The sequence below is a fragment of the Lampetra fluviatilis genome, chromosome 14, assembly GCF_964198595.1.
Source record: "Lampetra fluviatilis chromosome 14, kcLamFluv1.1, whole genome shotgun sequence".
In the NCBI taxonomy this organism is placed as follows: Eukaryota; Metazoa; Chordata; class Hyperoartia; order Petromyzontiformes; family Petromyzontidae; genus Lampetra; species Lampetra fluviatilis.
In genome coordinates this window covers 6,046,366-6,071,354 of record NC_136288.1, presented here as the reverse complement: position 1 = coordinate 6,071,354, position 24,989 = coordinate 6,046,366, and positions in this window count along the sequence as shown.

Genomic DNA, 24,989 nt, shown 5'->3' with positions numbered 1-24,989 from the left:
GCGTAGTTTCATCGGGTTTGCTTCTTATTATCGGCGGTTCGTTGAGCACTTCGCCACTATTGCAAAACCCTTGCACGCTCTAACGGCGAAGGGAGTGAAGTTCAAATGGGGACCGGAGGAGGAGGCCGCGTTTCGCTCCCTCCGGGACGCCTTGGTGGGTGCCCCACCCTTGTGTTATCCCGATTTTGCCAGTCCCTTTTTGCTGGACACGGATGCTAGCAACACGGGCATTGGGGGGGTGCTATCCCAAGTCGTTGGGGGTGTCGAAAGAGTTGTCGCCTACGGTAGTAGGGTGTTGTCTCCGGCGGAGCAGCGCTACTGTGTCACCCGTCGCGAGCTGCTTGCCATTGTTTTTTTTGTGCAGCAGTTTAGGCCATATCTTTATGGTCGTCACTTTACAGTCCGAACGGACCACGCGGCGCTACAGTATTCATTGAGGGTCGCCCAGCCCTCGGGCCAGTTGTCGCGTTGGTTGGAAGTCCTCCAGGACTATCAGTTTACGACTACGTACCGTAAGGGGTTGCGACACACGAATGCCGATTGCTTGTCGCGGTTGTTGCCTTGTGATGAATGCGCGTGTTTGTCGGGATCGGCGCGCTGTAAACCGACGCTTGCGGGGGAGATGGGGGCACTGGCTGCGACAGCGGGCGCACCGATCGGGGATGATTCCACTGCCTCTCAGGGTCGGGACTCGCTGCTCTCGCTGTCGCTCAGCGAATGGGGCCGCCTCCAGATGGCGGACAGCTCGCTGCTAGCATTGCGCCGCAAGGTTGGGGGTCCCGAGGGGGACCAGGAGCGTACCGGCTCCTATGTACTTGAGCGGGGCGTGTTATTGAAATGGGACAGTTTGTCCCGGCGGAACGCACTCGTGGTGCCTTCCGCTGTGAGGGGGAGGGTTGTCTTGGCGGCACACGAACGCCTCTTGCACTTGGGAGTTAACAAGACGCTTGCCCTGCTTCAGCGTGACTATTACTGGCCGGGAATGGGAAGTGATGTGGTGCATATTCTGAAGGGGTGCGTTGAGTGCGCCAGGCGTAAACCACCGGCCGTGGCAGCTAATCCACCGCTGCAATCTATTCAGGTCTCGCGTACCAACGAGCTCGTTGCACTCGATATTTTGGGGCCCTTCCCAGTCACGCCGAGAGGGAATAAATATTTGTTAGTGGGGGTCGAATACTTTACCCGATGGCCTATGGCGTGGCCTCTCGCTAACCAGTCGGCAGCGGCTGTGACGGATGCCTTCGTCCAGGGCTATGTCCTGGACAAGGGGGCTCCCGAACGCCTGCTGACCGACCAAGGTAAAAAATTTTCGAGTAAATTGTTGCAAGAGGTGTGCGATCTGTTGGGTACCAAGAAGGTGCGTACCTCCCCGTACCACCCGCAGACTGACGGGATGGTGGAGAGACTCCACAAAACCTTGACTTCCATGCTGTGCCAGCAGGTGTGCGAGGCACATGTAGATTGGGACCTGCAGGTCCCGGGAGTCCTTGCCGCGTATAGAATGGCCCCCCATGCAGCTACGGGGTTTTCCCCATTCTATTTGATGTACGGTCGGGAAGCTGACCCGCCAATAGAAACGCAACTTGGCCTGTCCGCTCCACGAACTAATTCTAATTTGGCAGAACATATTAAGTTTAATATTCACAAGCTGACAGAGGCAAGGGAGGCCGCGCGGCTTAATTCGCGGGCTCGCCAAATTGCTAATGAACGGTTGCGGGCACGGAAGGTGTCCATGCACGAATGGAAACCAGGTGACAGGGCCTGGCTGCATTGCCCTCAGGCACCCTTGGCTACGTCGCCTAAATTGTTGAGACCGTGGAGGGGACCCGTGGAGGTCGTGCGCGTTGCACGGCCCCAGTGCGTTCAGATAAAGTGGGGAAAGCGCCGTTGGTACGTTCACCCCTCCCGACTGAAACCGTTCTCGCCTCCATATGGCCTCCCCTTGTGTCGTGATGGCCGGGCGTGTGACGTGACCGGCGACCCAGAGGGGGAAATGTCTCTGCCTGATCCACACGTATTTTCGCCTGATCTGCTCCCAGGTGTCTCGGAACTGACAGCTGCCGATCACCGGCGGCCGGATCTCCGCGGCGGGGCCGGCCCTTTCAGGCCCGTTCCGCGCCGTCTGGAGCAGCCGGAACCGCCGGACGGTCGTCAGTGTCCCGCCCCATACGATGGACCAGCCAGACGGACTCGCGCCAGGTCGTGCTACTTTGCATGACCTGCCTCGTGAGGAGTCGGGGCAGTTGGAGCGCCTCGTCACTGCGTGTAGTCGCAGGGACGTGGGGCGCGTTCGTTTCGAATTTGCTCGTATCGTGTTATTGTTGACTTTTCGGGTTCATTGTCAATCTGTACATAGTTATTCTTGTTGTTGTTGTTGTTGTGTTATGTTACGGGGCACACTCGGGGGGTTACGGGGTTTTTTTTTGTTGGTTGTCGTTTTATCGTCGCGGTTGGTTGTTGTTAGCAGCCGGGCCGGCTGCGAGCTATGTGGGAGGGGGTGATGTAGTGGTGATACGCGCTGGGTGTATATGTCGTGTGCCAGCGCGTATGTACGGGTGTGTGTGTGGTGACGCGCGCTGACGGGGAGGAGCAGGCGTCAGTGCGCGGGTGGGGGTAGTGCTGCTGATTGGCTGTGTGCCGGTGACGCGCCCAGAGGGAGTGATCGGGTAGCAGCGCGGTGTGATTGGTCGGGGAGTGGAAACACGCGCTGAGCGGAACCGGATCGTAGGGATAGCGCGTGGGGATTGGGTAACTGAGGAGCGGTGCCGACGTTGAGGTCCGCATCCGCTCCGTCTCCCGGGAAGAAGGGGTATATAAGGTGATGCACAGAGGAGCAGGGGCAGAAGTGGAACCATCTAAGAATGAAGACGAAGGTGCAGAGATAGAGCCCGGAGAGGAGAGTAATGGAGAGTAACGGAGAGTAATGGAGAGTAGAGGAGAGTAAGGTATAAGTGTGTAGCCAGCGAGAGAGAACGGTCTACACGAGCTGAGTAATGTATAGTGTGTAGCCAGCGAGAGAGAACGGTCTACACGAGCTGAGTAATGTATAGTGTGTAGCCAGCGAGAGAGAACGGTCTACACGAGCTGAGTAATGTATAGTGTGTAGCCAGCGAGAGAGAACGGTCTACACGAGCCGAGTATGCATACGGTGTAGCCAGAGAGAGAGATGCAAAGTCTACACGAGGCGAGTGGAGAGTGTAGCAGAGGCGCAGAGTCTACACGAGGCGAGAGAGGAGTGTAGCCGAGGCGCGGAGTCTACACGAGGCACAGAGAGCCAGCAGCACAGAATCCAGAGTCAAGAGAAGCGCATTGTGAAGAAGAGAGGCCACGCGTTGTATTGTTACAAGTCAAGATTTAATAAAAGAAGTGTGTTCCCGTCAAGGAGTTTCCTGCCGTCATTTTCCAATACTTCATATATAACCAGGGACACACACACACTGTGGATGTGTGTATACATATTGGGAATTACATTTCACCTCATAAATATTACATTAAACCCAGCTGTGATGATATTCTCAGGTGCAGGCTGTTCTGGTACATTTCGCAACCAAATTCCCCTCACCTGTCATGAAGTGCCAGACCGGTATCGTTATATCCTTTGGACTCTCCTGTGCAAGAGTGTGATGTTGGCTTGCATCTCTCCTTTCACATTCATTCCACCTGATCTGCCTCAGTACCACTCTTCTCCTACCCCACTGTCATACCATATAATGCAGTGCATGAATGTGATAAATGTTATACCCTAGGGAGCTATACATGTATACAGGGTTAAATATGTTGTGAACATAATTTCAAAGGGACCGATTATTGTAGCTATTTTGGGTGTCACAAGAGAAAAAAATTAGTCGGGTTAGGGTGGAGCCAATGACGCAAACAGTTTCTGCACGACTGCGGAAAGTGTTTTGCCATTGTACGAAAATGCATCAATTTGCCCTTTGGCAAGGGTTGTGCTGCAGTTGCTGTGAAAAGGGCATGGAGGCCCATTCCACACAAACTCACGTGCGTGTTCTGTGCTCCTTCCATAACTTTTTTTCTTCTTCTCTCAGAGGAGGTTTTTGGTGCTCTAAACCTTATTTTTTGGAAAAGGGTGGCATGGTCGCTAATTTGCACGACAAAAAATATTACGTTGATGTTGTGACGGTGGTTCTACGATCTTACATTGACATGCTATCTCTCACAATACAAGGGCCACCTCTGCAGCTTCGTCGTCGTGGAGGTTGCCCAGCTTTCTTCGATCTTACATTTACATGCAGATGTCTTCACTAGCCCCGCCCACTTCGCTTATGATCCTTGGGCTACACCCATCTCAAACCTTTACAACATCGTGCCTCAGCAGAAGTCTCGCTATTTTTTCACCTGATGATCATTGATTTCGTTGTGATCGAAACGTCGTGATATTTTTATTAATGTTATCTCTACGTGGCTTTACCGAAAGACCCAAAGAATATGCAAAGCAACTGTTACACGCACATTACTGTACATGTGTGTGTGACGGATCGTGTCTGATTGGTCGGATGGCTCCATCAGCAGGGTGAGCGTGCTGACATCTGCACTGACGGCCCGAATTCCCATTGCCACTGCCCTGGTTTCTGATTGGCTGCGTGACTTTTTTGTACAGTGTGGCTCTGCCGAGTCAGCCCAGAAAACTGGGCAAAACAACTGTTGTACAAAATCGCTTATGTATGGTTTCCAGCTAATTCCCAATTTTTAGTAAAAAAATGTAAAAACAACTCAACATGAATCGGGCTCAAAGTGCCCCCATGTTCAGTAGAGCATTGGGCAGCATCAATCTCAATTGTGTAGTTCTGAGTGAGTCGTAGAAACGTCAAATTCCAGGGGCCAGTATCCCCATAGGATGAGCACTTCTCAGAAAGTGGAAGTTACTATATCAGCATCAGAGGCATGGCCGGTATTCCTGTGAAATTTAAATGCAAACATTCCATTGCGAGTCAAGGACTCTCGCCAAGGCCGTAGCCATGGAGTGAACATTGGGGAATACCAAATCTTCCAGGGGGTCTGGGGGTCCCCCCCAGAAGAAAATCTGCCAACCTTCCTCTTGCTCATGATGACACTCACTGTGAATGAAAGCTGACTGTAATAAAACTGCATGCACTTTAATCAAAGAAACACTAATAATGCTATTTTCATAAGAAAGTATACACTATACTATACGAATATGCCATGAATGAAAACAACTACAAATATTACACATGCAGCGCAACATAAATGATTGACACTTTACTCAGACTTCACGTGGGCTTTCTGAGAAATATAACGTAATAAAGACATTAATGTTAGTTGAATACTCCCGTGAGCGCCATTGTTGGTCGCTGGGTGAATATGTGGCTAATTAACTTTCCAAGTAACTTTCCAAATGGTTGATTGATTAGCAATCGCAAATCGGCCCGTTTTCACCAAAAACGTTTGTTTCCACTCGACAGTGAGATAGCCTACGTAACACTCATATTACATTCTAGTTTTCCACTTTTTTTATAAATTTGAAAGTAATTAAATGGAGTGACAGGACAGTGTTTGACATTGATTGTATCTACCCACAGCGGTCAAGCAACGGCTTCTGCTGGGGTCCGGCAACATCACTTGGACAAACCACTACCGGTAGTAGTAATAATAGCAATTTGTTAAGTTTAGTTATGATTATGATTACATTTGCTCATGATTATTTCAGACGGCGGTGCGTGGTTGCCTGTCATAGCATAGCAATTATAATTTTTTGTAATATTTTTAATATCAATATATCGGGGGGGACATTTTGAGCATATTTGAATATGTCCCCCCCAATATATATTATAATTACGGCCTTGACTCTCGCAACAGCATCACTTGGCTATATATTATTTTTGATTCAAATGTGTAATTAATTAAGTTAATGGTTTTCCTGATAATAAATGCACATTTAAGTGGATATCTTAATTTATTGCAAACTGCTCCAGCCATATCTGGATATAAATTAACGTGGAAAATAATGATATATAGTAATTAATTCACTAGAAATGGGGGAAATACATGATTAGTCCAGTGTTTAAATTAAACAAGTTTCATTAAGCAGGAAACAAGCATTTTATGTGTCTTCAGTGATTAAATGAGGCTTTAGTTTTATTTATGCAGTCATACAATAATATTATATATTTTTTATAATGTGTTAAATCATACCTGCAGTTTTTTTTAATCGACTTTATATATATAAAACGCGTATAAATTCAACTCAAATATAAAACTTAATTTGTTATCAATGACATTTTTTAATAACCATTTCATTATTTAAAATGTTTAATATGTGTTAGAACATGTGTATTGGGTAATAATTTAAAATTATTTTTTATGGAAATGTAGTGACACAAAATAATAATTCAGACTGAACACGTGAACATCATAACATGAAGCAGTGAATATTTTGTCTCCAGATTCGCACGGAGACAAAAGAAACCACTAATCCACATACTGAAAGGGTGAAAATTGGTAATTACATCCTAAGAAGCAATATTTGTATTTCACCTACAAATATTTTCACAGAACCGTTGGCAGAATATGCTGAAAATTACAATGTTGAATAGAATATAAAGTCTTCTTGGTTCTTTCGGTAAAGTCACGTAGAAGGGAAGTAATAAAATAATAAAAATAAAACATAATAAAATGAAATAATTCTCACGACGTTTCGGCTACAACGCAAGCAGCCGTCTTCAGGCGAAGAATGAGACATTACCAAGCTAGGAGCTTATATATAAACTGGGTTGGAGGTGGAAGAGACCTGATGGTTCAATGAGCCACTCTGTCTACAGGAAAACCACCCATACGGATGCTTATCTAAAACCGGATTCCCACCACCATCCATCCCAGAAGAATTCTCTCATCAAGACTCTATATCATAGAGCCCAATGCATCTCCGACCATGAACACATTTCCAGTGAACTCAAACACGTACGCCAAGCTCTTAAGGCTAATGGTTACTCCGACTACACAATCCGCAAAGCCATCACTCCAACCATCAAGAAGGATCCTGTTGAGGAGCCTTTCAAGACCAACACCTTACCCTACATTGCTGGGGTCACAAAAAAGATCTCCAAAATCCTGATTAAACACAAGATCCAGGTCCGATTCAATACAGTACATAAAATCCGTGATCTGGTACCGTCTGTAAAAGATGTGGTTCCAGACATACAGTACCCTGGTGTCTACAAACTAAGTTGCCTCTGTGGTAGCAGTTACATTGGGGAAACCAAACGACATGTCTCGGACCGCATCCGTGAACATAAAGCTGACCTGAAACACGGTAGGACAAACACCTCAGCCGTGGCAGATCACTGTTACAACTCAGTGGGCTCACATGACATTGACTTCTCCAAGACAGAGGTTCTCTGCAAGCCATCTGGCTATCATGAGAGATTCGTTCATGAGGCGATCCACATATACAAACACAGAGACAATTTTAACCGAGAAAATGGATTCTGGCTTAGCAATCATTGGAAGTACGTAATAAACCATTTCGATACACATTAGGGTGGGTAGAATAATACATAGTGTTATGTTGAAATGTATAAGGTGGTTTATAGTAATACAGTATATAATTTAATGTTGGGTTTATCTATGGCAGTATATAGTACGGTATATGCTCGTGTGATGTAAGAGAATAAAGTTTAGATGGAAGCATATTATATAATTTTTACGACGTAGAATTGTAATGTATTACTTGCTGTTAGTAACTCAGCTTATTGTAGAGTATAGTAAGTATACTGATGGTGCTATGCAGTTTATACTTTAGTTTTTTATGTAGTTTATACTTTAGTTTTCTACGTGGTTGTTTAGTAACTGCAGCTACATATCAATAACATTCCTTTCCTTTGTTAATGCTACTCCCTGCACCCCCCCTTGGTGCTGTTGATCCTGCATAATGCATGGGCATAATATGCCTTTGAACCCCCCCCGCCCACCTCTTACGCATTTTCCATGAATATGCTAAATTCCTCTTCATATGCACATTCTTTTTTGTTAAGGCGCTCTTCCACCTCCAACTCAGTTTATATATAAGATCCTAGCTTGGTAGTGTCTCATTCTTCACCTGAAGACGGCTGCTTGCGTTGTAGCCGAAACGTCGTGAGAATTATTTCATTTTATTATGTTTTATTTTTATTATTTTATTACTTCCCTTCTACGTGACTTTACCGAAAGAACCAAGAAGATGAATCCCTGCAGTCACGAAAGCTTTAAATCGAAGAATATAAAGTGATCGAATATCGTTAGAGTAAACAAATTGATGCAAATACTAATTTTAACATTGAAACAGTTACAGTCATAATGGCAGCGCAGATTTTGATTTTGCTTCATCGTATGGTGGGAGAAGCGCAGGTTGCTGAGACTGGTATTGGAGTGGGCAGACACGCAGAGGGTGGTGATCAATGGGAAGGCCTCTTGCTAGATGATGGGATACTCTAAATTAAGAGCAGACCTTGGACGCGAGATTCTGAATTCAAACACCACATTAACTAAAAAAGAAAGGGCACACTGGGAATTTGTTCTTTTTTTCGAGTCAAATTATCTTTTTTTCTCCACAGAGTCAATATTATGTATAGTTCATCATGGGCATCATTTGCAAACGCTCTCAAAATAAATGCAAAGATGCGCAACAATGATTAAGACAAGTTTGAGCAGTGGATGCTTTGAAAGCCATTGTCCCAATTAATAGCATATGCACAACGCGTTCTGTTACAGAGCAGTGCTCATGCATGTTGCTGGTGTTTGTACATCCCGTACCAGTGCAAATATAGTTCGTCAAATGTTGTGTTTAAATTGATATTATTATAAGTAAAAAAAATGGAAGCCTCAACAGTTCAAAATGTATATTGTTAAAGTGAGCACAATGTTCTATTTCTCCTTTAAGCAATTGCTGACAATGGAACATTTACCGGAAGCATAATTACTCTACATTTCCCTCAATGGAAACATAACAATCAATAACCCCTAAAGACATGTAACGAAAAGTACACTTGGGAATATGCCGAAAAATGTGTTTATTAATGTGGATATTTTAAAGGTTCGGCACACGTGGCAGAAAATCAGATATGTTCATGCCAAACACATGGTTAACACAAAAATGTTATAACTCATTCAAACTAAAACGAAAACAGAACACGTTGTATGGCACGAGGAGCTGTGCAAGTATCACCATGAAACTAATAAATTTGCTTAAAACTCATTACTTTTGCTCAAATCAAATTTACAGGGTTCATCAGATGCATGCAATGATATTCACATCGCAAAGGCATCAATCAAGGACGTTTGGCATGAACGAATAACTAGATTTTTTTTTTTAATCCATCTCAATGGTATGTACTTTTCTTTCTAACTAATATAGCAATTAAATCAACAACCCATGTGTTTTGTTACCAAGAAAATAATACTGATGAGAATTTTGATTGCAAAAGTAATTAACGGTACAGTTGTCCAAGCAATGCATTTATAATGGTCATTCTTACGTCAATGAAGAGAGACACTGAACACTTCGTTTTTCATCATCAGCCATGATCAATGCAATGCTGAATGAATGCCCCCAAACTCCATTGCTGTCTCTCATGGTCCTACGATGTAAAAATACACCTGCCATTCTGTATGTGGGCTGATTGCATCGCTCCATTGCCTTGGTGCATTTATACTAAGTTCACACCGTTGGGTGCCATTTCATCATTAGTCTTTTACCATTGGCTGTCATCCCTTTAGCAATTTCCTGCCCAAATCCAGTTATTATTATGATTTCTCCAACGTGCATATGTCACGTGTTCCCTTTTTCTGTATCTCAGTGTAATTACAATCATACACTTCATTATACTTCTTTACACAATTGTCTATCAATGTCCACGTTTCTGATCCATATAGTATAATAGCCTATAAGATGCACAAGCAACACTAAGATGTATTAATAAATTCAAACAGGGAGATGTGCGTTTGCGTAGTGATAGTCACTACGGCATGAAAAGATTTCCAAAGATTGGAATGGGGAAATAAAGATGTAAACACAAATGAAAAAGAAAAACATCTCGGATTTGCTGCTGACAATACCATTATAACAACAAATGGAAGTGTGAAGAATTTAATAAGGGTAAACTGAAAAGTTTTGCACAAAAAATATAGATTTGAGCATCATAATAAATCCATATAAGTTCACTAGACGGTGGAAGATATTCTTTGGAGAGCCAGAGTTGTAGATATCCATAGGGCAGTTGCTGAAGGTGAACCATGGTCTAAATGATGAACAAAAATGGCAGGTTGATACCTTTATGGTTGTAAACTTAAAACAAATCTGATGTCGCATAATAGTTGTTATCCAGTGAATTTAGTTCAATTTGGCTGCATGTATCTCAGGTGCATTGTTGTCCGGTAGAATTTATGTAACATTAAACCAGAAGTAAAAGCTGTGCTTGATCTGAGGTAAAATGAGAAAAAGTAAATGTTATGGTATATGAGTCCAGACAGTGATCATTATAATTCCGTTTTCGAATGAAAGCCACCGAAGATGATGCCTACATTATATTGTTGCGCTATTAAGATCCTTGGCATGCTGGAAACAAATGTGCGTACAGTAACAATACACCCATTTAATCATTCACTGTGGAACTTAAAACGTAAAGTGTGGATTTGTTTTGCACTTTGCGTTGCTCAAAGACAACAAAATCAACACGTACACAGACAACGTGCGCAATAGCCCAGAGGGCAATGATGGGTGTTGCGTGTAAAGGCTGGAAAAAAGTATTTGTGTGCCCGTTGTCAGATAATTATTGTGCACTCGCACCTCATCTAAACATGGTGACGGCAATCTTAAGGGGAATCTTCATCACAACAAAGGGTGCAGGTGGCGTAACAAGGTTGCGTTTTCCATTTTACTTGAAATTGTGCGCTTAGCGCTTAGACACCAACTTCTGAATGCCGTGACCCGCATGAATTCCTATCTTTGCACATCCAGTTGTCTTCAAGGGGATGTTTTAATATATCGTTTCATTTGTACTGTGTTGCACAACACAGCCTTCATTTTTAATCCACAAGTAAGGATGGTTTTGGAAACTGCTTATGCGAAATGGTTCCGAAATGTAATGTCAATCAGGATTGAGAATGCATTTTATTTATGCCGCTGGTTAGGTTTCCCCCGGGGAGGGGAATGTTTGAAAGCTGGGACCTGAGCCAGTTAATGTCTTCCCATTGGCTTACCTTCACCTTTTAAGAGAGAGATTATAAAGCATTGCCATGACAATGTTACCTAAGTTATCATGTAATGTCAGTCCATCATCATGGGCAGTTTCTTTGAATGCATCTGCAATATGTTTGTTAGCCATCACATATCATTGTCAGCCATGATTCATCCACTGCTCGATGAAGGCCTCCCCAAACCACTTCCACCTCTCACAATCTTGCAATGTAACAATCCAGCCAGTACCTGCACATGAGCATAATTTGTCGCTCTATCTCCTCGCGAGAGGTCCTTTCGAATGCTAAGCAACACATAGTTTAATGATCTATTGTGTATAATTGGTACATGCAGGATATAAATTAAACCATGTCTTTTTAATTTTACCAGGTAAGGCCTACTGAGCTACATAGCTCTTTTCCCGAAGCAACCTGGCCACAAATGGCAGCGCAACAAAGTGGCTTAATATGTGTAAACCTATCAGAGCCAAATACTCTAAATGCATGTTTATTAATGTGGAGGGGGAAACCGGAGAACCCGGAGAAAAATCCACACAACCATGGGGAGAACAAGCAAACTCCGAATATACAGGCGTCAGGGTCCGGATCGAAACCATAGCTTCCTGCATACCAGGCGAGGGAATTACCGTGACGCCCATGGATTTACAAAGATTGACTCACGTGTAGATGCTCAGTGGATTGTTACATCATTGGTCCATAATAGATGGTAGTGACTTTAGGAGGCTTTCATCCAGCAGTGGATTTATCATGGTTGATGGTGATGTTGCAAATGGCCAAGTATATATATGCTTTGCATTAAACATGCAGTCTCAAGTTAATGACTGCTATTCATATTTGTCATGTGGTAATATGTTAAATGTATGTTTGAATAAAAATGAAAAACTACAAAAATCCAATGGAATCGTAAATCTGTAACCATGAACTACTCTCAAATGTGACGATTCAGAATGTATCCACGTTATTTGTATTGAATTTCCATGACAAAAGTTAGACGAAAAAATGATGAAAGCTTCTGAAGCTGGGCAACAAAATTCAATTTTAAATCGTTAGTTACATTATATAGGTGCACAAAGCAAAATGTCTGGGTATAAAGCTCGTGTAATAGATTAAACGTGCCCTATTCACAGTGTGATAACAAATGTGACGAAATTTGTTTTACATTGAAATGAAAATGAAATAGTTTTTCTTTTGTTCCTGAAAAATATGCCCCCATTTGATGAATCAAATGCATTTTTCTGCTATTGTATTATTTTACATTCAAGGTGTTAAGTTGTGTAAGCATTGGAAAATGCTTTAGAGATTTATTGTAAATTTGTGTATGTACATTAAATAAATATAGCGATGGTTTCTTCAGCATAAACAATCTATGTGCATAATGTCTCTATAGCGTGGCATACATATACTAAAGGCAGGGGACTATTATACTTTTTTCAAACGAAAATATTTGTCTGAAGTATGATTAATGAAAAACAAACTAAGAGTCATAAGCCACGGTCTATCGACTGCTGGATGAATGCCTCATATTGTTGCCATCCCTCGTGGTACTAAAATACAACGACTCCTCTTGCTCCTGCACACGAGGCGATGGATGTTCTCTCTTGCCTGCTACCCCGACGAGAGTCTCGGCGACCAGACATCATCCCTTCTTGTAGCGTGCCGTGGCCAATCCCTACTGAACGTTTTGACTGTCAGCGCGATGCCTCCTAACTTGCTTACGTTTCCTGATCTATTTGTTCCTCTTGCTCTCTCGGAATAATTGCAAGCACGTGCCTATCTTCACACGTCTCAGCGTATGTCGCATTTTTCAATGGCAATGTCCACGTTTCGGATCCACGTGTCATAGCAAGTACTGCTTGAAATATTTCTTCTGTGGCCTCATTGGTATGCTGCTTTACATTGATAAGTTTGGTTTACCGAAAGAAATTCAAGCTACTCTCATCCACCTCTCTTTCATCATCTTTGACCCCAGTTCCTCTTCAGTGGCTGCTGTAGTCCAGTTGATGCATTCCAGTTGTGTTTCTCTGTCCGATATATTCGATTTTTTTGTCAAATGCTCATGCATTACTTTTGTTTTTGCTGTCAATCATTTTGAGCCCCACTTGAGCTCTCCTGATGATCTCATATCATTCCCTGTAATTAATTTCCATTCGTTGCTATAATGGCTCATCAGCATCTCCGATTAGCACGGTTGGATACGTAGAGTGTGAAAGAAGTGCTAACCTTAATCCTTCTCGTATGTATTTATTTTCTTTCTGCATGCAATCTTTAAAATAATAAACAAATAATGTAATTATGATTTTAAAAAAACACATGTATTGAAATAGACCATATACAGAGATGAGTGAATATGCATTTCGAAGCCTGTTTGTCGATCTACTGCTGGATAAGGACGTGGGTCATGGGGGTCATTAGGCTGGTCAGTGTAGGTTGGTGAAGGCATGGAGCATAGATGTTGGAGCACAGAAGCACATGATAATAATTGCATTTATGCACTGCCCTCTGATCATATTGTAGCTCTGCAGCAGCCTACAACACCCGTTATTATCATGCGTGGTGGTCGTTCATGCAAGCGCCGTCTAGGCAAAAAAGCCTGCTTAGCTTTTGAGAGACATATATAACACACATTATACAGGGTGCTTAACGAATTTAACACTTATATGGGACTATCGTTTTTAATGGAAAAGAACGGATAATACACTGTACCACGATAACAAATGTATGTTGTTCGCCATCATTGTCAACACGTGCCTGGAATCTTTTCCAGGTGTTCTCCAGAGCCCAGAGGCACATTTCGCGTGGCATTTGTTGCGCATTCTCTGAAGTGTTAACATTGTTTTGAAGCACCCTGTTTCAGATGTCTTGTGACCCCCCCCATTGAAATTTCTAAGGTTTATTTAAAACTTTCATTAATATGCAAAATAGAATACATGTCGGGTATAAATTAATTGGGGTCCCAATATCTGGACAATCCTGTACATTCAAGCACATGTCTATGGAGGCAGAGCAACAGGCGACGATGCAATTTGTGTCACTAAATCTACAAGACCATCTCTACCCACGTATAGCAATGCACATTATGAACCACAAGCGTCGTTTCATTGTATGTGCAGCTTTTGTGCAAATAAAAGATCCCTTGGGTTTTTTATTTGTAGGTAGACTGTTTGATCAAATCTGGCTGGAAGTTTGCACAACACAGGGAAGGACGGTTGCTAACTCTGGAAAGTACACTGTGCACCCTAGACAAAATGGACACTTATGCGTCCAATTGCACGTGCATAAAATTACACGTTGCACAATGCATGTGTTAACCATCCACACGCCTCTTTCATTCCAGTTATTTGTCTGCAAAGCTCGATCTAATTATATATATATATTTTTCCATTGGCTCGGCTGTAAAGCGAGCAGCTAGCAATTGGAAAGTTGCGAGTTCAAGTCCTGTTTGAGGATTCACTAGGTCCATAATCTCTCTGGGGTCAATTCAATGGATACCACAGACGTCGTCTCACGGATATATTCACCCCCGCCATAGAAATGTAGAATTTCTGCGGCCATTGCCTGAGGGCTGTAAACAGGAGGTGAGCACCGCGTCAATGCTCATTTAACGAGGAAATGACTGTGACTTGCTTTTTCACTGGTATGTATAGATTGGTACGTATGCTCTTGAGCCAGAGTTTGGCGGTTCACACAGAGATCATACCCAGCCCAGTAGGATTGGGGAGGTGGGGGAGTTAGAGGGGGCTGAGCCCCCCTCCTAGCTCGGCCACCTTCTAAACTCTTTTGGTCGAGTAAAAACACGATACTTGGAGGACAAAACACACAAGGCGGTGATGGAAAGAGAGAGCAGAACGCACCTTTGCTCCTCCTGATGTTTCATCTGTTCGTGAGAGGGCCACATGCGGAGCAGCAGGGAGGATGCATCTGTGTGATTGATACAGTATAGCAAGTAGGCTGTTGATTTAGTTGTGCGGATTTTTCCGCAGCAAAAAAACATACATTTGTCATCAATCCACTGCTGGATGTAAACCTCTCCATGTAAATCATGAGGAGGGTTTCTGAGCCACCACCTGTTTTCGGTTAGCCATTATATTTTTTGTAAATAACAACAATGATATGAGCGTGTTCCCTCCAGGCACTGTGATTGTATTCCCCTGTATGTAAACCTAGTCAATTAATTGTTGGCCAAACATCTCAGCGATCTGGCCAGGTGGCTGTGCGCCTGGAGTGTAAGAATCGTAAGCAAACTGTTGCCAGCGCAAGCACCCCTATCGGGGGTCAACCCAACTCAGTATCTCTCTGCTACCAATGAAGTGAGTAACACTTCGTGAAAAATCAGCAGTGTTCACTCTATGTAAAATACTGGCACCTCAATAAGAATGTGGAATTGCGTTGCATTATCTTCACATTGCCCCAATGCCTGTGTAAGCAGGTAGACATTATAATGACTTGCATATGATGAGCAGGATCCCGCTGATAAAAAATAGCTTTGCGACTCAGTAATTCTATCTTAGGCAAACATTTTGTTTTACATATATATTACATGAAGATGTTTGCTCCTGGCATGCATGCTTTTTGGGAAATTGCAATAGAGAACTTTGTTTCTCTAAGGAAAGCAATTAATTTGCACATAGTACTGACGTCTATGTAGTATAACCAATGGAACAGAGTTCTACTTAGTCTATTCAGTTTTGCTAAAAAGAAAAGCTAATATGCTTTGTATAAACCGATTAAAGCGATTGGTCTACCTGACTTGAGGCAGCACCATTTCTTTTAAGAAAAAAAAAACTTAATACCATTATCCGAATGAGCCAGCCTTGGTGTTTTAGTGTGCGTGCATCACGCATGTTACATAGCGGAGATGTGAACTTTGAAAATGATTAGCCTCGAATATTTTGCGCATCAGTCTTGTGTGATAATGGCCTGCCATACTTAAGACTGACATAATTGGTTAAATGTGAAGAAGTACAAGGTCATATGTGCGTGAAGTTTTCGAATTAACGTTCTCAATTCGTGTGTCTCCTCCACCTATATTGTGCTATTGCACTCTTCATAACACCTGGGTAACATGAGTGGCAAGTGGTAATCTTAAATTTTCAATAATCTTATCCGATTATGGGACTGCCAGTTTGTATCAGCCTTGAGAGTGTACCCAATGTTGAGTGTAAACCTTGGCTCTGGGTAGCGGAAGGCAACTAGGTATATCTGCTGGCCACATTACCTCCTTTTGTGTGCCTTTGCAGCCCCCATACTCTCATTATTCCTTTACCACACTTTTATGTCACATTGGTGATGTAGTGGTTAGTGTGCCCCGGCCGCCCCTAGGTAGTCTGGGGCAGTGATGAGGCCCAGCGGAAGCGCGTTTTCCACTCATTGAAAAGATTCACAGTTGAAATCCGACAGTCCGCACCGGTTATTATTTTGCGTGTATTGACTGTGATATATGCGTCGTACACTTTGCGTCCGCAACTGCTGACGTTAAAACAATCCTGACAAGGGATCATTATGACTTTCCACCAGCACTTTATTCAATTGTAATTGCACGTGGCAATCAGTGTCCCCCTACTGGAATACGAATGCCCAGTTGCATGATAGTCGCCTTGTGCAGCACAGAGACAGCAGCCACGGTGTGGGGGGGGGAGCTTCACATGTTTGAGATGCAAGGTGTTAATCGTTTGTAAAGCACTCTGACGCACCACGGTAAAGGTCGCTCTATCAAAAACAAATCTTGAACATTATTATTACCTTTCTTAGCCGCAGCCTAAATTAAGTAGTGGGGTTAGTGTGTCAATATCAGGATCAGGGAAACAATGGCAGCTTAATTTGGTGTGAGCTTCACTACCTCCTTTTGCCTTTTCAGATGTTCCCTAAAAGCACTGTCCTAATTGGCTGCATTGTTACATCGGGGATCTGTGTGTAGAGTGTATTGTTGTCTAGATATATTTTTTGAAAATCAAAACCATAATTATTTCGCTTTGAGGCTACACACCTGGCATTTAGTTTTTGCTAGATCTAAGGGCCATTTATGCATCATATTTGGATCGTGTTACTATGTCTCAAAGGCAATTTTAGAGGCATCTAAAATGAGTAATATAAATAAGGTTCAAGAATTCTGCCAATGTCACTTTGGCTCGATATGTGGTCTGTGCACTTATGGACAACTGGCTTCCAGCCTGACACTGTAGACGAACATTAGTTTGATAATTGTTTTTTTACCCTTCAATCTGGCAACAAAACTGACACCTTTTTTACAAGGAGTCATGTTTGCATTGACCACAATACCTGCGGTCGGAATGCAAACAAAAAATGCAACTCTGATAATCTTATTGGTTCTTTCGGTAAAGTCACGTAGAAGAGAAATAATAAAATAATGAAAATAAAACATAATAAAATACAATTATCTCGGGTGTGGACCAATCCATTTCAAGGACAGTGCAAACATTCTCAGAGTTGTGTTTTTTTTTGCATTCCGACCGCAGATATTGTGGCAAATGCAAACATGACTCCTTGTAAAAAAGGTGTCAGTTTTGTTGCCAGATAAAAGGGTAAAAAAACAATGATCATATTTTGCTACTGGCTAAGGAGGTTCCAATGGTGAGCATTGGTTTCTTGAAGTCTGTCCTTTCTTTTTTTATAATGGCAATTATATTCATGTGCAAGGTGTCATTTTCAGGCATCAGCGAGAAGAGTTAACTTTTTTTTCTTTCAAGCCGTGTTGCCAGTAAACTGCGGGACACATTGCTTCACATGTCCTTGGGCAATAAAAGTCAGGTGCGAAAGACGTCTGAGCAATTATAGTGAGTTTTTACATGGGTGCTATGAGAAATTGGGTGGCATTTGGAATGATTTTAGATGCAACTTTAAAAGGGCACCGTTGCATTCTAAATGAAGTGAATTGCAGCAAATTCACAAAATATAAATGTTGCAATGAGTTTGTATGCCTTTTAAGATTCGTAATAAGTGGCTGCATCAAATTAGGTATGCCTTCAGGACATTTAGGGGTTATGAGGGATTGGCCTTGCATAAGTATAAGTTATAATTTTCCATTCTACAACAGTAATGTCTTCTCGCAACTATAAAGCGTTCACCCTATATAATCATTGCATGTAATAATAATAATGCAATTTGTAACACGCGCAAATTTGCGGACGTAACGGCCACAACTCAGAGGCGCGGAGCCAAGCTCAGAGTCGCTCGAAAGCATGGTTATAGAGGTGAGTTTTTAAGTGTCTCTTGAAGGAGGCGATTGAGGTGATGCTGCGAATGTGCAGAGGGATAGCGTTCCAGACTGTTGGGGCTGCCACCGAGAAGCGGCGCATAGACATGCCCATCCTAGATCTTGGTATCAAGAGGAGGTCGTGAGTCGCGCTGCGCAGGCATCTGCCATGTGCAGAGCGGCAAGTCGTCAATAATAAAGAAAGGTACGGCGGGCAGGCAGATGTGAAGGCATGGTGGCAGAGGCAGGCGATCTTGTATATGACCCTGCTGGCGATGGGTAGCCAGTTGAGGGCACGGAGATAGGCAAGTGAGGTGAGACGGGGATGAGTGTGGCGAATGACGACGTGTGCCAGGTTGTTTTGTAGTTTTTGAAGTTTTTTTAGATTGCCAGTGGAGGTCCAGACTAGGACGGAGTTGCAATAGTCAAGGCGAGACCCAACTATGCAACATGCCAATATGTTGGCAATTTCAGTGGAGGTGAGAGTACGTAGGTGTCTGAGAGCCTTCAGGTGAAAGTTACATGAACGATGATATGATTGGTTTGACAGTCGAAGGATAAAGTTGAATCTAGGATGACACCGAGGTAGCTGAAGTGATCTGTGAACCTGATGCTGTGACCAAAGATGTGTATGTGTGTTGGGAGTGCTGATGAGTTGAGACGTTGCTTGGTACCTAACATGATGGCCACTGACTTTTTCGGATTAAGGGCTAGGTTGTGTGCAGTGAACCCCTGTTGCAGACTGAGCAATATTTTTGTCATTGAGTATTGCACTAACATTTAAATAAAGCACAAAGATAAATACCTTAAATATACTAAATTGGTAATATTGTAAAGTAATAGTCTCCATGCCAGTCTATTATGTATGCCAGTTCATATCACAAACCACTAATGTGGTAAATATTATATGCTGGTCATGATACCCAAAACCCATCTAACAAAACTTAGATGGGTTTTGGGTAAATGTTGCCATTTACTAACTTGTAAATCAACAACCATGAAGTGTCACGAGTACCACTGACTACATGTCATCATTATTACAAGTTATTTAACGTACCTTTGAGGCTTCTCATGTTTAAATATATTCATCCAAGCGTTAATTTCGAACTGTTTAACATTATTATACTGTCCATATGTGCATTCAGACAGATAAAATCCATGCACTCTCTAGTATGTGGAAAGTTGTGGTACTGTGTGTACAAGTTTGCTGTACGCTGCCTGATTTGTTGCAGTCCATGATTTATGTGGTAATTATGAGATGGCCTATTAACATAGTAATTGATAGTCTAAACATGAACACTAAATGACAAGAAAAATAACCTATCACATTACATTTTCTGTACCCTTTAAGCATTGTATGTTATTATTTAAAAGTTTAGACATATTTGCAAATAATATTCTTTGGGTCTTTCGGTAAAGTCACGTAGATAGGTTCAAAGAAAATAACAAAATAACCAAAAACTAAGTTTCAATCGCAACACAAGTGGTCGTTCCTGATGATGACTGCTTGTGTTGCGATCGAAACGTGGTAGTTTTTTGTTATTTTTTTAAAGACCCAAATACTATGAATTCCTGCAGCCACGAAAGCTTTAAGTCAACATATTTGCAACTTTCAACGTACAGTAAACTCTTATATGCAGTAATGAAATGCTGGTAATATTTTCCTTTTCTAGAGTGGATTGTAGATGCTTTAATAAGCCTTCACATTTTTAATCTATGAGGATTTGCAGTGTTTATAGAGGGCTGTTTTGTATGTGAGCTCCAAGAGTAATTATTGCAGTCGATGAGCTGGGCCACATTGAAAGAGTAAACGTCTAAGAGCAATTGGCAGCATTCATCTCAGCTGATGGCTCTGAGCCACTTATCTGAATTACACGTTGCTGTAACAGGTGGCAATTTTCTCTATGTAGCTACTCTTGGTACTGATATTAATTACCACAGAGGAATGATGAGTTCAGTTGCCCCTGACTAGGATTTGAACTTGCAACCTTCCACTTGTCTATTGGCCAAGACTAGATATTTAATTTCTCAGTACCACCTTACGTGGGATTGCCATTTTATTTAGATTCTAAAACACACTTTTCTTCGGATTATTTTGAAGAACATGTTGGGGGTGTATCTTAAAATACATTATGTGTTTGTGTGACCAGATTTTGTACAACTTTATTGACACGGGCACACTTTTGGGGCATCTTGTAATCCAGAGAAAACGGTGGTGTGTAACCTCAGGTGGTAGCACTTTCTGTTCTGACCCATGGAATACAGTGTGACCCAGCTAAATCAACTGCAATCCCAAAAGTGCGAGAGAACACGGAATCGATAAGGCATGTTTTATGCTGAATATAGGTCTTCTTTTCTGGTGCACTTACCACATGGATTCAGAACACTGTCTTTTCATACTGCTGCAATAACTTACAACAAAAACATCACCAATAATTTTCCAATTGTGCTGTCAGTATGATGCCATCTTGAGATGAAACGAAAAAAATGCATTCATAACTCTCCAAGTGAGAAGTGCATTGATGGAAAATGGCTTTGGAAGAGTTCGTCACACGACACTGAGACAATCTTGTTCTACTTACGTAGGTTTTCGACGTTGTGCTGTGTAGCTCCTAGATGCGTTTTTGGGTTGTACCGGGTAACCCGAAAACTCATCAAAGAGGCTCTATAGAATGTGCTGATTGGAACCCTGCGTCTTCGAGGTGCCAGCTCAGTGTATTGACTGCCAAAGCCACCTGGCTACCTTGACCCACTCACTGTAAAGCCTCTGGCTATGCTTGGCAGGGGCAGACTGTGAAACTGAAAAAGGGGTTTATGTTCATCTCGCCGACATAACATCTCGTTGGCATGCGCTCTCGAAATCTTGGTCGACCTCCAGGAAAGCACTAATTTAAATTCACCAAAATTGCTGTTATTATTTCTGAGTACTGCACGATATTCGCAGGTGCCACGTTGGATTTAGGCTGAGCCGAGAATTCCTCGAGCTGGTGTCCGATTAACTAATGAAAGGCTTCTGTGACAGTGAAGGTAGGACAAGCGATGCATCACGGGTTATATTGAAATCCAAGGCAACCCATTGAGACAGCATGACAAAAATGTGGTACACAGAATGAAACTAGATTGCCATTCATGATAGTTGTCTGCCCTATGAGGATAGATCACAGGATGGTGGCAAGATGTTAACTCCCTCGCCTGGTATGGAAGAGGTTGTGGGTTTGATCCCGACCCTGACACCTGTATATTTGGGGTGTGTATGTTCTCCCTGTGGTCGTGTAGATTTGTCTCCAGGTCCTCTGGCTTTTGCCTCCACGTTTAGAAACATATGTTTAGAGTGCAGTATTTGGCTGCTATAAATATCCACATGACAAGCCACTTTGTTGAGCTATCATGTGTGGCCAGGTTGCGTCTGAAAAAAATGCTTTATAGCTCAGTGGGCCTAACCTGGTAAAATACAAATAAAAAATCGTTCTTTTTTCGTTTCGTTTCGATGAGGTGCTTCTAAAAGTAATAATCATCACAATAATGTACAGCCATTTGTCACTCCATTGATGAAGGCCTCCCCCTGCTGTGTCGTCATAGGGGCTGTTTGGTCAGTACGGATTGTGGTCAGGTGATGAAGGACTGGTACATATGTAGTGTCGTAGGTCTCTTGTTCCTTCTCCTCGAGGCGTGTGTGCGTGTGTGCGGGTGGCGTGTGTCGCGCACACACTCAGTCGGAGACGAGGTAGTGGCAGGAGGTACCGTCCTTCCCATTTATTGTGTTCACACCGCCAACTCCGGCCCCCTCTCTCACGACCACGCTGCCGTAAGACCCGGCCCAGACACCACCCTGTCCGCGTTGCACCGACGGTGTCAACCGAGACAGCCAACTACTTGTCCGGCCGCGCAATGCCCAGGCGAAGCTGGCAGTGTCGAAGGCAGTGACGACGACAACATGAGTCCACTCCCAGAACCAGCAGGCCGGAGCGCTCGCTCTCCACTGCTTATATTCCCCACAGCGCAGCTTGGCTCCGCCCTAGCTGCGCTTCACTTCTCGAACCCACCAGGGGGTTCCAGGGGCCTCTCAACGAGGTCTACCGTGACCCTTGTCCCAGTTCCTCCGCCCTGGTGGCACACACACACCGTGTATATGCTCAACAGTGTGTGCGCTAAGTTTGTACCTGCAGTTGCAGCTGCAGTACAACAGTCAGCGCTATGTCACTGCACATACATCATTCGCCATGGATGTGAGCCATGCATGCGAGTCAAACTCAGGTCACTGGGTCCATAGCACAGTCCTTTAATTACTGCACTACTGTGACACTACTGTATTCAGCATCATCATGATGATGATGGATATTTATTTTTTAGTTGTTTTACGTACATACATTACTTACATTCAACATGCTTATTTTATCAGTGCATTTATGCATGCAGTATATGCAACTCTTTGAAAATTATTTATATCAAATTGAATTTCAAATCTACGTTGGTGGCTTTCATTCAATGCTATTTGTTTTTTTATTAGAATGAAAGTGGTTCAGCTAAATCTAATACACTTTCCTTTCAATACTTCACGTATGTTCCATTCCACAAGATATGGTCATGCACAGCACTCAGAGTAAATGTATACAATATAATTTCTCATATCGCTGTGATATGGGGGACCGATGTATTAGATCCTGTAATCGGATGGCTCATCTCTGATTTGACTCCCCTTATCCGCAAGGTAAAAAAAAATCACGGATAATAGGATAATTTTCCCACATGACTCCTTGTATCCAGGAGTATATCGTAGATAATGGGAAGAATAGGGTCCATGGTGAATAGGCTTTTTTCAGACCCTACAAGCTTCCATGGATAGAAAGAGTCGTGAATAATATAAGTTATCCTATAGTCCATTGACAGATGTTTACAATTTAGAGGTAGTCCCGTATTCTTAGTCACGGCTCAGCTCAAGCTTGGCTCCGGCTCAAGGTGAGCCAGCTCAAAACCACACTTATCTCAAGCCGACTGTGAGCAGGGTCCCTGCCATGCTCAGGGTTTCCACGAGCAGAGCCTGAGCCAAGCTACGGCTGAGTCACGCATGCGTCTTTGAAAGCAACTGAGCAGCTCAAGCCTGAAGTGAGTCAAGTAAGAGGCCAAGCCAGAGCTGAGCCGCAACTAAGAACCCACCCAGCCATTGATGTCAGTTTATCTGCTCTAACGAGTATGGGGAACTACACGTCTCTGATGCTGGCACCAGAGTCGGTGGTGGAAATTCCACACTCCTTTGATGGTGAGGACCAGTCGCTCCATTGCAACACTCTTGTTGATTTCCTACCAAGTGATAATCATTTTATTAACCCCATATGGATAGTGTGTTTCCTAATTGCACGCATTCTTTTTTTCTGGGTGCTCCTGTTTTCTTCCAAATATAAACACTCATTAATTGGTCCGATAACACCTAAATATATCAATGCAAAGCTTGGGCAATTGTTGGTGCTGGCTATTGCTTGGCTGCCTTCCTTGTTTCCTGTGCTTCCTCACGACTCTGAATCATTCTCTCCCTTCACGAGTGAGTGAATATTGTGTACGTCATAAGTTAATTATTGTTATTATGATGGTGAGCTTAGATGCATTTGTCCATTAGTATCTTAACAAACACATGCACACAGGCGCACTAATCATATCATATGGTGTGTATAGATGTCAAATGGAGAGAAAAAGTTAAAAACTTGTCCGACAAAGGAACAGAAAAAACTCCATCAGCGTGTTTTGAGCAGCAGACGGAAGGGGAATTGTGAAGTATATTACACGGGCTCCTTCTGTGATTGAATGACTGCACTTTTGTTCTGCTCAGGCATCCCTGGGCTGTACCGTATCTGTCGCACTGTGCCTCTGACCTTTCAATTTTACATGACGTTCGTCTTGCCGGCACTTCCATTTGCTAAAATCATCAACCCCTTCTCCCGGGAGGTTCTGCAGAAGGACCCCCTCCCCTCCACTTCTTCATCCCTGGGTCTTAAGCGCCACAATTTCTACCCCGCGGTTGTGACCCACGGGGAAATTGAAGCTAGGTCCCTGCATTTGTTGCATTGAATATTTAAGCCCCTAATTGCTTCGCAGACACCGGCTGCTACAGCTGAAAACAACCAAGGAGCGTCTTCTGCTCGGCCTACATATCAGTCAATAAGATGTCTCTAGCTTGCCCATGGTCTCAAACGCACGTGTTCCTCTTTCCACCTTGGTGCAATTCCAAGAATGCACCTCTCCTTGCTTCCCTGTGCACTACCTAGCTTTTGATCCATATGTTGGGAAGGAGCATCACAATATGTACCCGGATCCTTAGTATGCCATTTCACAGATTGTTAAGTATAAAAAAGTATCAACTGGAGACCCAGCGGAGACCACAATTGGGACATAGGTCATAGCCAGCTCCTGCAGCTGAGTTGGCGAAGGCAAATATCCCTTTGCTGTTTTCCTCGCACCATTTGGTAAAATTATCTGGCAATGACACATTCGCACAAGATGCAAAATATTTTCACATCCGGTCCCTGTGGCAAGATCTCGCCATTGAAACTAACACACGGATCCAATGCTCCTGATGGAC